This window comes from Hypanus sabinus, chromosome 9 (genome assembly GCF_030144855.1).
Source record: "Hypanus sabinus isolate sHypSab1 chromosome 9, sHypSab1.hap1, whole genome shotgun sequence".
In the NCBI taxonomy this organism is placed as follows: Eukaryota; Metazoa; Chordata; class Chondrichthyes; order Myliobatiformes; family Dasyatidae; genus Hypanus; species Hypanus sabinus.
The window spans coordinates 130,553,574-130,567,792 of record NC_082714.1 but is presented as its reverse complement, the minus strand read 5'-3'; positions in this window follow the sequence as shown (position 1 = coordinate 130,567,792).

Sequence of the window (14,219 nt, the reverse complement as noted above, 5' to 3'; positions counted from 1 at the left end):
AGATCTTTATTTTATTCATTTAGCATTATTTTGAAGATTACCTGTACATCAAAGCTTTGAGACATACAGTGAAATGTGCCACTTGCATCAGATTACATCAGGAAGTGTTGACACACTTTAGGCACTGACATAGCACGCCCACATCGCACTAAACCTAACCATACATGTTTGGAATGTGGGAGGAAGCTAGAGAAACCAGAGGAAACACATGTGGTCATAGAGATAACATACAGACAGCGGTGAGAATTGAACCTCCATCTTACAGCTGGCGCCTGTAAAGCGCTGCAATAACTGCTATGCTACTGTACCTTCTAAGGAGCAGCTATCCTCTATATACAGCCTTTTGCTCACATAAGTTCATTATTTGAAGCTCCAAACATAAATGAAAATATAGTGTCAGGAAATACTAAGGTTTATGAAATCAAATCTCATCTATTTTTACTTTATTCCCTATCAGGTCCTTCTGAACTCATAATTCATAAACTGCAGACATAATTCATCAGTATTTAGAAAGGTATGTGCTATTTGGTGAGAGGTAACACAAAATTACTAACCACAAGAAATAGGTCTTAAGGAAATTTTGAGACGATTTGGATAGGTTCAGGGAAACAGCAATGTGTGGAAAGCACGGATGCAGAGCAGGAAGCCAAGCTCCTGGGTTCGCGCTGCATTGGACATTGTGAGCATCCACACCCACCAGCAGCAAGGAACAAATATGCTCTGCAGAGAGGCAGAACATGCAGGTGAACATTCACAAGCTAACTACACAAGAACAAAAATTGAGATGCTCCTCTAGAACACCCAACCTCCAATCCTTTTCAGATAAGCCTGCTTAAAATTTTCAGAGACTAATTAAATTTAAAGATACTAAAAAAACAAGGATAACTTTAAATTTTAAAGTCAATAAAAGTGTAATACAGGGTATTTCAATACAAGAGTACTTGTGTGGTTATTAACTGAAATGCTGGATTGATAGGTAGTTGATTCCTGTGAGTGTAGATTAAAAAGTCTGAAAAAATGGCCTTGCGCAATTGAGATTAATAAAGTACTGGTGCAAGGGAAAGCAAGTAGTCAGCACTTTGTCCAATGCCAATATATTGCTTAGACTACAGTTTAAATGCTGCTTTCATTTTTGGCATGGGGAATGTGTGGTTAACACTCATCATGTGCAGTAGATAATGTCCATGGAATTCAAGTGATGAATATGTGCATCAGAATAATCCACGTGAGTGTGAAGTAAAGAGCCAGGTCTGCTGCTGAGCTGCAAGTTCCCTAAGCTCATTGACTGTCTGCCCTCGAACCCTGGTCACACCCGACGATAACTTCTGCTATGAAGACATTTCCCGGCTGATTGTTGAGGTTCAGTGCAGTGCAGGGTATTTCCAGCCTAAGTAGGCAAACTCTATACCTTGAAAAACTTTGGGAACCATTTAAGCCTTGCACACTTCATTACCAGCTGCTGAAGCAATCAATGAGATTGACTGCTTGTGAAATTGCCTAACATTCACAAAGGCAATCAAAAATAATTAACAACTAAAGATCTATTTAATCTTAAAGATCTTACAAAAAAATATAGATCAGATCACTAGGGATCAATTAAAAACTATAACCTAGATGTATCATTCTAATACATAGGCACTTTGATAATAAGTTTACTTTGAACTTTATAAAATGAAATTATGAAGTCAAAAGTTCAAAGTATGTTTATGTCATTATACATTGCCTTGAGAGTCATTTTCTTGCAGGTATTCACAGTAGAGCAGAGAGATCAGTGAAAGATTGCACACAAAGGCTGACAAACAACCATTGTGAGAAAGAAGACAAACAGTGAAAATAAATAAATAATAATGCTGCAAACATGAGTTGTAGAGAACTTGAAGGTGAGTCCATAGGTTGAGGAATCAGTTCAGAGCTGAGGTGAGTGAAGTTATCCACACTAGTTCAGGAGCCTGACTGTTGAAGAATAACACCGGTTCCAGAACATGGTGGGTTGGACATTAGGCTCCTGTACCTCCTTCCCAATGGCAGCAGAGAGAAGAGAGTATGACTTGTATGCTGGAGGTGCTTGATGTTCTTCTAAGTGTCTATAGCCGTTTTTTCTTACCTGATGGATATTAAGAACCTGATGGTTGAAGGGTTATAACTGTTCCTAAACCTGATAATGTGGCCAGAGAGAGGTGAATATGTAGAAATTGTTGCCACAGGCAGCTGTGGAATCTGAGTCTTCATCTATTTTTCTGGGAGAGATTGACAGATTCTTGATTAGTCAGGCCATGAGGGGATACAGGGAGAAGGCAGGAGATTGGGGCTGAGAGGAAAAGTGGATCAGCCATGATGAAATGGCGGAGCAGACTCAATGGGCTAAATGGCCTATTTCTGCTCCTATACCTTATAGGCTACTGGGGCAAAAGTTCCTGTAAATCCTTTCTGATATAGCTTAAAGTTTTATATTGTGTCATGTACCCCGTGACCGGGTTACCAAACCAGCAGAAATGGAATGATACGTTGGAGTCTGGTGGTACTGTAACTAAAGGTGTTTATTAGTAAACTAAGCAATACAGTATCAAAAATGCCAATATACATATAAAACAGGTTAGCAATGATAAATACAGAAGTGCAGGAATAAGAATCAAAACCAAGCTCTATCAAAGTCTAGGGGTAAATGAATTGTCATAAGAGAATATAGAGTTCAGTTCAGTTCGTCTTGAGGTAGTTGTTGTTGTGTTGCAATGTTGGAGAGAGAGAGAGAGAGAGAGAGAGAGAGAGAGATGAGCAGCTGCAGCAGGCAAACCTTCTGTCGTCTTCTTGTTCCGTTGTACCGTTGGGGTCACCGGTTATGACCCTTCCATTCCAGGCTAGACCGTTCTTCAGTGATGGACTTGTCACCCAGGCAAGGGCGGACACACACACAAGTCCCCACCGTTTTCCCTCATCCACCGTACTCCGGACCAATTCCCCTGAACTGATCCTCCAGGCCCCCACCTTCCTGTGTGTCCACTGGTGTGTCTGTCTGTGTCTCCGCAGACCCATCTTTTATCTCCCCTTGATGGGGTATCAGACATCCATCAACTCAACAGGTCCATGTCCATCAAAATAGGCCACTCCCTGCTGTCCCAGCAAGAATGTTAATGAGCAAAGAAGTGTCCTTATAGCAAAAGGTAAACAATCTGTGAAGAAGCCATAATACATAAATCATCCGTCTCTCTCTCTCTCTCTCTCTCTCTCTCTTATCTGTAGCAGATGCCTCTACCTCTGTTCTTCATCTCTCTCTCTCAGTAGCAGCATAGTTCAAGGGGGGGGGGGTGGGAAAAATCTGGACCCCATTTCCATCTGGTTTGTTCAGCACTCATAACAATTGAAACATAAGAGAGTAGAAATATGAGATCATTTGTTCTCTATGTGCCTGTTCCTGCATTCAATAGATCATGAATGATGTTTTACCTCAGCGCTATTTTCCTGATCTAATCAGGTATTCCTTGATTCACTAAATATCAAAAAAACCTATCTCTCGGTCTTGAATATGGGTTAAGAAGCCATTAATACAACCTCACTATTCCTTCATTTGGCACTGTTTATTTGTTTTTTTGGAATGTATAGTAGTTTTATGCCTTTGCACTGCACTGTTGCCAGGAAAGAACAGATTCCGCATCATTTATGACAGTGATTTGATTCTAAACAACTCAGCCCATCCTCTTGGGTAAAGAGTCCAGTGATTCCCTCTCTTATGGGTAAAGAATAATTATTTCTTTCTCACCTCAGTTCTGATTGCTTGAGTCCTTAATTTAAGACTGGTTCCAGATATTTACATCTGTTTTACCAAGGCCTATAGACTCGTTCTTCTCTCACTGACTGATCCGGACCATTACAGTTGGAAGGCCTGTATGATGAGTTTATGTTAAATTGATAGAGGTCTAGGGTTAAGCTTTCTACCCTGTTGATTGAAAATATAGATAGCTTTGTAACCCAAACACCCACCTGTAAGGAGATCAACAGTAGAGCACTGATCTAAGTAGCAATACAGGCTAGTGATTGGAAGATCTGGGCTCATGTCTACAGGTACATGGTAACGAAAATGAACACTGGGCAGAGAATATCATATGCAGTATGTACAGTATATATTAATCAGCAGATGTCCGCAGATAGTGATCACATTATATACTAGTAATGGCCATTCATTGATTACGGAGTCTGTTAGGTGATGTGTTTAGGCAACAGAAAATGACCATGGACATAAGCAAGTAATCTGTAAAGGAGATGGATGCTGGGTCCATTGTAGATTGTCATCTATATCAATGATCTGGATGATAATGTGGTAAAGTGGATCAGCAAATTTGCAGACACAGAGATTGGAGGAGTAGTGGGCAGAGAGGAAAACCATCAGATCTTGCAGTAGGATCTGGACCAGCTGGTAAAATGGACTTATAGAATTTAATGCAGCCAAGTGTGAGGTGTGCATTTTGGAAGGACCGACCAGGGTAGGTAGCAGTAGGGCACTAAGGAGTGCAGTAGAATAGAAGGATCTGGAAATTCATGTCTATAATTCCATGAAAGTGGCATCACAGTTAGACAGGGCCATAAAGTAAGATTTAGGCACGTTGGCCTTCATGAATCAAAGTATTGAGGATAGGAGATGGGATGTTAAGGTGCAGTTCTATAAGATGTTGTTGAGGTCTAATTTGGAGTATTGTGTGCAGCTCTGGTTACCTACATAAAGGAAAGATGTAAATAAGATTGAAAGAGTGCAGAGAAGGTTTACAAGGATGTTGCCAGTACTTGAGGACCTGAGTAATAGGACAAAGTTGAAAAGGTTAGGACTTTATTCCCTGAAACATAAAAATTGAGTGGAGATTTGACAGATGTATACAAAATTATGAAGGGTATAGATAATGTAAAATGCAAGCAGGCTTTTTTCACTGAGTTAGGGTAAGACTACAGCTGGAGGTCATGGTTTAAGAGTGAAAAGTGAAATGCTGAAGGGGAACCTGAGGGCGAACTTCTTCACTCAGGGGGTGGTGAGAGGGTGGAATAAACTCTCAATGCAAGTGGTGAATACATGTTTGATCTTAAGAGAAATTTGGGTGGGTACATGGATGGGAGGGATATGGACGGCAATGATTAATGTACAGTTCAATGAGACTAAGCAAGTTAATGGTTCAACATGGATCGAAGGACCTGGTTCTGTGCTGTAGTGTTCTAACACTCTGTCTCAATGAGATATTTCAATAATGATGTGGAATACATCGTGGTTTAGCACACCAGTATTAAAATGAATGATTGTACTATTTAGTTGAAGAAGAATGTAAGTGGTTATGGGGAGAAACCAAGAAAGGGGATACAGTGATGCCTAATTTCTTACATTGCTCTCATTCCAGAGGTTTAGTTTGAACAACAGTGAATGTTAACAACATTCTCTTCATTCCTTTTGCTCTACGTTATCTTTTAGCCCTCTCTTTTCTTTCAGATGCTGGAACTAGCCTGCCAAAAAAATGCACCAATACTTAATCAACCTCTTGTGATTAACTCAGATCCACTAGAAGGGTTTTTGGCACATGTGATTTACGGTTTCAAGTGCATAGGTTTAGAGCAGGGAAATAGGTGGTATTCTGTTTCTGTTGCTGAGAATTCGAAAGGCGGTTCAGCTAGACAAGGAAGGCAGAATTTCAATTGGGAAATGTTCAGTGCATTGTGAAGCCTGCCAAGAAGATTGTAAATAATGTAGAGCATGGAAGTGTCTCTGGCTTCAACTTGTTTCAAGGCTTGGTAGAGAGGACAAATTAATTCCTATAACTCCACAGTAGTGCCAATGATGATCAAGGCCCCCCGATGGATATAGCAGCTTCCACAATGGCTTACGGTCAAATTATTTTCCAGATCATTCTGTACTTGAATTACCTATGTGGAGTTCACATATATCATTCAACCTTTAACTACCAAACTAGAAGACATTGAAAGTAGCACACTTACACAAAAACCCCACCAAAGCTCTGGTTCCCATTTCTTTTTTTGTAGTAAGCTGTAAACTTGAAATATTTTTTCAGAAAAGCGAAATAAAAAGCATACACATGCAAAAGCTGGTACAAAATTTCTTGGAAATTCATAGCTTGGAAACGTATTACCTAGCACAGCTAAGTTCTGCTTTTCAGAGGGCACACTACTGAGCTGACATGGATACAGTTGTGTAGTATCTTGCAACTGTAAATGTACAAACCCTTTGCTTGCATAAGGTCTGTTCCAAAACCCATTTTAAATTTTACCACCATTATCCAGCTCTTGCACACTCTAGATGCTAGAGACAGGTTTTAATCTTTATTATGTATTTAGTAAACTCTGAGTAAATCAATTTAAATGTTTTTGCAGTTACTGGTCAATCTCCCAAATCAACCATCAGGAAACAATTGGCAGTCAAGAGATTGCTTATACTCATATATTAACAAAAACAAAGAGATTATCAGTTTCCTTCCACAGTATGATTTCAACCGCTAAGTTTATATTACTGCCTATTGGCATCTGTTCTGGAGGATGTTACTTAATAAGTATATTGTGTCAGTCTTCACTGTGGAAGACACTAGCAGTATGCCAGAAATTTGAGCCCACCAGGGGGCAGAAGTGAGTGTTGTTGCCATTACTAAGGAGAGAGGGTGCTTGGGAAGCTGAAAAGTCTGAAGATGGCTAATTAACTGGGGGCCAGATAGATTAAACCCCAGTGTTCTGAAAGAGGTAGCTGAAGAGATTGTAGAGGCATTAGTAATGATCTTGCAAGAATGACTAGATCCTGAAATGGTTTCGGACTGGAGAATTGCTAATGTCATTCTGCTTTTTAAGGGAGGCAGAAGAGAGGAAATTATAAGCCAGTTAGCCTGACTTCAGTGGTTGGGAAGATGTTGGAGTCCATTATTAAGGATGAGGTGCCAGGCTTGGACTCACCCCCTAGTGCCCGGAACCTCCAAGTGTTGTAAACTGATCCCTCTAACATCAATTCTAACAGGAGGTGGATCAAATGGCCTGCAGCTAACATGACGTCACTGTGGAAACAGTTTGACGAAGATGTCAACCAAATTCTGGAGGCAACGGCAAAGAGAGGGGTCAATAGGAAGCTGCAAGCCATGACAACAATCATGGTCAGCATTGCAGCTGAACGGTTCGGAGAAGAGAAGAAGAAAGGGTCCAGAACACCTTACTCAAAGAACCAAGGAGCATTGAAGATCCACAACATTAGGCAGGAGATGAAAGCACTTAAGTCCCAGTACAAGGAGGCAGGAGAAGAGGAGCGCATCGGCTTGACCCAGCGTATGTGCATACTACGAAAGAAGATCATGGTTCTCCGCCGGGCAGAGTGGCATCGGAGACGGTGTCGTGAAAGGGCCCGAAAATGTGCTGCCTTCATTGCCAACACCTTCAAGTTCACCAAGGAGTTGCTGGGGCAGAAGCACAGTGGAAAATTGGCCTGTGTGGAGGAAGACATAGACCAACATCTGAACAAGGTTATACAGTGATCCTGAACGAGAGCAGGAGTTGGGAGAGTGCAACATCCTGACAGACCCCCGAACCGGATGTGCAGTTTGACATGTCAGAGCTGCAGCTAAAGGAAGTCAGAGAGGTCGTCCGCAAAGCAGGGGCAAGCTTGGCTCCAGGACCAAGCAGCACCTAGTACAAAGTGTACAAGAACTGCCCCAAACTCCTGCTGTGGCTGTGGAAGGTTCTGCAAGTCTTCTGGAGAAGGGGGAAGATCCCAGAACAATGGAGAGTGGCTGAAGGGGTATGGATCCCGAATGAGGAAAACACCACCCAGATAGACCAATTCTGTATCATTTCCCTGCTGTGTGTCGAGGCAAAGATCTTCCTCAGTGCTGTTTCCAATCGGCTGTGCACCTACCTAGCAAAGAACACCTATATCGATACCTCAGTCCAGAAGGGTGGCATTTCAGGGATGCCGAGCTGTCTGGAGCACACCAGTGTGGTGACACAGCTCATCAGGGAGGCCAGAGAGAACAAGGGCAACCTGTCAGTGGCTCGACCTGGCAAATGCATATGCATATCGAAAAGCTGGTGGAGTGGGCCTGGATGCGTTTCAAACCAGCCAAATCAAGATCAATGTTGCTGAGGACAGGCAAGGTGGAAAACAATTTCCCGTTCAGCGTCGCAGGTTCAGCCATCCCAACCATCACAGAAAGCCAGTCAAGAGCTTAGGTAAGGTTTTTGATAGCTCTCTAAGGGACACGGCATCCATTCAGGTGACCTGCACCGAGTTGGATGGCTGGCTGAAATCTGTGGACAAGTCTGGCCTACCTGGGAAGTTCAAAGCCTGGGTGTATCAGCATGGCATTCTTCCCAGAATCCTCTGGCCCCTCCTTGTCTATGCAATTCCGATCTCGACAGTCGAAACCTTAGAGAGGAGGGTCAGTAACCACCTCAGAAGATGGCTGGGGCTGAGCAGCATCGCCCTCTATGGACACCACAACAAACTGCAACTGCCCTTCAAATCCCTGGAGGAGGAATTCAAAGTTACAAGAGCCAGAGAAGTGATACAGTACAGGGACTCAAGTGATCCAAAGGTGGCTAGAACAGGGATCCAAGTGAGGACTGGCAGGAAGTGGAGGGCAGAGGAAGCTGTTCAGGAAGCAGAGGAAAGGCTGCGTCACAGGAGACTGGTGGGAGTGGTCACACGAGGCCGAGCTGGGTTAGGATCCTTTCCAACTCCCCAAATGGACACCATCAGAGGGAAGAAAAGGTACCACCTAGTTCAGGAGGAGGTGAGAGCAGAAGTGGAGGAGAGGAGAACCTGCAAGGTGGTGGGAATGAAGCAACAGGGAGCTTGGACAAGATGGGAGAATGTGGTTGAGAGGAAAGTGACCTGGGCTGAGCCTTGGAAAGCCGAGCCACACCGCATCCAATTTCTCATCCAGGCAGTGTACGACGTGCTTCCAAGCCCATCAAACCTGCACACATGGGGCAAAGCAGGGTCATCAACATGCCCACTGTGTTCCAGGTGAGGAACCCTGGAGCACATCCTCAGCGGCTGCACAAGGGCACTTGGTGAGGGACGGTGCCGATGGAGGCATGATCGGGTCCTGAAGACCATCGCTGAAGCCATCAGCGCAGAGTGGAGTGGGCGAAGCGGTCCTGACCCGCCAAGCAGACCATTGCCTTTGTAAGAGCTGGGGAGCAGCCAATACCTGCCAAGAGAACATCTGCAGGTATCCTGACCTCTGCAAGGGACTGGCAGTTGTTGGTGGACCTCAAACGATAGCTGAATTTCCCCAATTGCAGCCACCACCCTGCGACCAGACGTTGTCCTTGTGTCTGAGTCTACAAAGCAAGTGGTGATGCTGGAGCTGACAGTCCCATGGGAAGATCACTTGGAAGAGGCCTTTGAAAGGAAGCTATCGAGGTACACAGGACTGGTCAGCAACTGCCAGCAGGCTGGATGGAGAGCGAGGTTTCTCCCAGTGGAGGTTGGTTGTAGGGGATTCGCAGCCCTTTCCTTAGCCAGAGCCTTCAGTAGTTTGGGCATCAAGGGAGAGAGGAAGAGAAGAGCCATCACGGTACCACCGATGCAGCAGAGAGGGCCTCAATGTGGCTGTGGCTCAAGAGAGGGGAGCCATGGAGTCATGTGTAGCCAGTCATCTGGACACAAGCTGGGTTCTGATCAGCCCCGGCTGGGTCACCTGGAGAAGGGTGAATGATGTTGAAAGACCTGAAACACCCGATGCTTCCAGGAACATCACTGATAATGTGTCCAGAAGCATCGGTAGATGTATGCACACAGCAGGGTACTTGGTGGCACTTGATAAAGTAGGCCATGGTTTCCTTAAGGGGGAAATCTTGCCTGACAAATCTGTTGGAATTCTTTGAGGAAATAATAGGCAGAATAGACTAAGGAGAGTCAGTGGATGTTATTAACTTGGATTTTCAGAAGGCCTTTGACAAGGTGCTGCACGTGAGGCTGCTTAACAAGATAAGACATGGTATTACAGGAAAGATAATCACATGGATAAAAGATTGGCTAACGGGCAAGAGACGTGAGTGGGAATAAAGTGGGTGTATTCTGGTATTCTGGTTGCCTGCTCCTAACTGGTGGCATGCTCCAGGGGCCATTATTGGAGCCACTTCTTTTCACGTTATAGGTCAATGATTTGGATGATTGAATTGATGGCTTGTGGCCAGCTTTGCAGACGAAACTAAGATACCTAGGTGGAAGAGCAGGTAGTGTTGAGGAAGCAGGAAGTTTGCAGAAGGAGTCAGACAGATTGAAGAAATGAGCTAGTAAGTAGCAGATGGAATATAGTGTAGGAAAGTGTATGATCATGAGCTTTGGTAGATGGAATAAAGGTGTGAGCTATTTTCTAAGTGAGGAGAAAATAGAAAAAATCTGAGGATCTGAAGAGGAAGGGTGAACAGCCAAAGGTCATGGTCCATTTAACTATGAATGACATGGGTAAGACGAGTGTCAGGTTTCTGCATAGGCAGTTTAGGGAGTTAGGTGCTAAGTTAAAAAGGCAGGACCTTCAGGGTTGTGATCTCAGTATTGCTACACATGCCATGTGCTAATGAGGCCAAGACTAGGAAGATTATACGGTTTAATACTTGGCTAAGGAATTGGTGTAGGAGGGAGGGCCTAAGAATTTTGGATCATTGGTTCTCTTCCAGAGAAGACAGGACTTGGACAGAAGGGAGAGTTTGCACCTGAACTGAAGAGGGACTAATATCCTAGCACAAACAAGAGAATATCTGCTAATTCTGGAAACTCAAGCAATACACACAAAGCGCTAGAGGAACTCTGAAGGCCAGGCAGCATCTGTGGAAAAGAATACAGTCAATGTTTCAGACTGAGACCATTCAGACCTGCTGAAGGGCTCAGCTCGAAACATCGACTGTACTTTTCCATAATATCCCAGCAGAAAGGTTTGTTAATGCTGCAGGGTGGGGGTTAAAGTAGAGTTGCAGGGAGATGAGAACCAGACTGCCAGAACAGTCAGTGGAGGCTGATGTTGGTAAAACCTCAGAGGGAGGTGGGAATCAAAACGTTGAGCATGGTGCAACTGGTGTCCTAAGTTGTGTATATTTCAATGCAAAAAGTATCATAGGAAAAGCGGGTGATGATGCTGAAGATGAGATAGATGGTTCACAAACAGGCAATGTGTAGTGAGGAGAGGCTTTTGATAGGGCAAAATTGCAGACAACAGGATGAGTTGCAATGTAAAAGGAAACAAAATCAAAAAGAGTGCATACAGGAGTGAAGGTGTTGTATTTGAATTTGTACACTGCGGAATAAGGTAGATTAAATTGTAGCACAGTGGCAGATTGGCCTGTATGTTGTTGTAGACATCACAGATTCATGACTGTAAGAATATCTGGGAGCTTAATGTCCAAGGATACACATTGTATCGAAAGGACAGGCAGGAAGGCAGAAGGCGTGGTGTTGCTCTGTTGGTAAAATCATTAGAAAGAGGTTACATAGGATCGGAATATGTTAAATCATTGTGAAAAGAACTGAAAGACTTCAAGGGTAAAAAGACACCAATAGAGTTGTATGCAGACCTCCAAATAGTAGTAATGATATGGTCTACAGTTGCAATGGGAGATAGCAAATGCATGCCAAAGGGGCAATGTTAATGGAGACTTCAATATGCAGCAAGATTGGGAAAATCAGGTTGGTGCTGGATTTCAAAAAGGGGAATTTCGAGAATGCCTCTGAGATGACTTTTCAGAGCAGCTCATGGTTGAACCCACTAGGGGATCAGCTATTCTGGATTGGGCATTATGCAGTGAACCAGAATTGATTAGAGATCCTAAGGTAAAATAAACCTTTGTGGCAAGTGATCACAATATGATCAAGTTTACTCACTCTGAAATTTGAGGAGAAGCTAAAGTCAGATGCATTAGTATTACAGTGAAGCAAAGAAAAATACAGTGGCATGAGAGTGGAGTTGGCCAGAATTGGTTGGAAAAGTATACCGGCAGGGATGATGGCAGATCAGCGATAGCTGGAAGTTCTGGAAGCAACTTGGCAGGCACAGGATATACACATCCCAAAGAGAAAGAAGTACTCTAGAGGAAAGATGACTATGGAAGAAAATTTAAAGCATTATTATCAATTAAGGAGCCATTTCTGCCACAACAGCAGTACTGCCTGTTCTTGGTAAATTGCCAACTAACTAATCATACTAGCTATAAGTAATTGACTCCTATGTTTGCTTGTACTTTAAGAAGGATGTGGGACCTTGTTTTTCTCTGAACTCATTGTCCCGTAATCTGCCTTATCATGGCAGGCAGAGTAACTTTTAAGCTGATCGGTGCTTCGGGCTATTGCCTAGAACACATTGTGAAACTTCCCTATTCTAATTTTGTGTGAGGACGCGATTTTTGCCATGTATATTTTGACTATAAATATGAGTGTAATCTTTTGTTGAGCAGAGCTGCAGAGCTCTACTTGCAGAGTGTGGGCCCTCCATGATATCATGAAATAACATCCTTTAATCTGAAACAATTCTCTGAGTCAGCCTGATCTATTCTGTCTGCTGCTCCTGAGGTATTTTTCCACAACAATGACACAACTGTGGCCAACAAGAGAAGTCAAAACCAAGATAAAAGATAACCAAGATAAAAGGGCATATAATTGAGCAAAAATAGTGGGAAGTCAGAGGATTGGGCAGCTTTTAAAAACCACCAGAAGGCAACAATACAAGTATTTAAGAAGGTAGCGATGGAATACGAAAGCAAGCTAGTCAATAATATTAAAGAGTATACCAAAAGTGTCTTCAGATACGTAAAGAGTAAAAGATAGAACCAGTGGAAAACAATGCTGAAGAGGTAGTAATGGGGGACAAAAAAATGGCAGATGAACTGAATAGGTATTTTGCATCGGTCTTCACTGTGGAAGACACTAGCAATATGGCAGAGGTTCCAGATGTCAGGGGTCATTAAGTGTGTAAAGTTACTATAATTAGAGAGAAGGTTCTTGGGAGACTGAAAGGTCTGAAGGTAGATAAGTCACCTGGACCAGATGCTGTACACCCCAGGATTCTGAAAGAGGTGACTGAAGAGATTGTAGAGGCATTAGTAATGATCATTCAAGAATCACTAGATTCTGGAATGGTTCCAGAAAATTGCAAAGTTGCAAATGTCTCTCCACTCTTCAAGAATGGAGAGAGGCAGAAGAAAGGAGACTGCAGACCAGTTAGTCTGACATCAGTGATTGGGAAGCTGTTGAAGTCAATTATTATGGATTCGATCTCAGGGTAAAATAAGTAGTAGTCAGCATGATTTCCTGAGGGAAAATTTGGTCTGACAAATCTGATGGAATTCTTTGAAGAAATAATGAACAGGATAGACAAAGGAGAAGATGTTCTGTACTTGGATTTTCAGGCGGCCATTGACAAAAGTGTTGCACATGAGGCCGCTTAACAAGCTATGAGTCCATGGTATTACAGGAAAGATTCTCACATGGATAAAGCAGTGGTTCATTGGCAGTGGGCAAAGAGTGGGAATAAAGGGAGCCTTTTCTGACTGGTTGCCAGTGAATACTGGTGTCCCACAGGGGTCTGTGTTGGGTCCAATTGTTTTTATGTTACATGTCAATGATTTGGAAAATGAAATTAATGGCATTGTTGCAAAGTTGACAGATGATATGAAGGTACTGGAATGGCAGGTAGTTCTGAGGAAACAGAGGGGCTACAGACAGATGAGCAAAATGGGAAAAGAAGTTGGCAGATGGAATAGTGTCAGGAAGTACATGCTCATACATATTGGTAGCAGAAATGCAAGTGATGATCAGTTTCTAAATGGAGACGAAATACAAAAAATTGAGGTGCATAAGTACTTGGGAGTCCTTGTGCAGGATTTCCTACAGGTTCATTTGCTGGTTAAGTCTTTGGCGAGGTAGGCAAATGCAATGTTAGCATTCTTTTGAAGAGGACAAGAATATAAAAGCACGGATGTATTGTTGAGACTTTATAAAGCCCTGGTGAGGCCTCACTTGGAGTATTGTGAGCAGTTCTAAGCCTTATGAGCTGAAACTAAAGAGGGTACAAAGGAGTTTCACGAAAATAATTCCAAGATTGAATGGCTTATCATATAAAGAGCATTTGATGGCTCTGGGCCTGTATTCACCGGATTCAGGAGAATGAGGGGTGACCTGATTGAAATCTATTGATTGGTAAAAGGCCTTGATAGAGTAGATGTGGAAAGAATGTTTCCTATGGCGGGAGAGTCTAAGATCA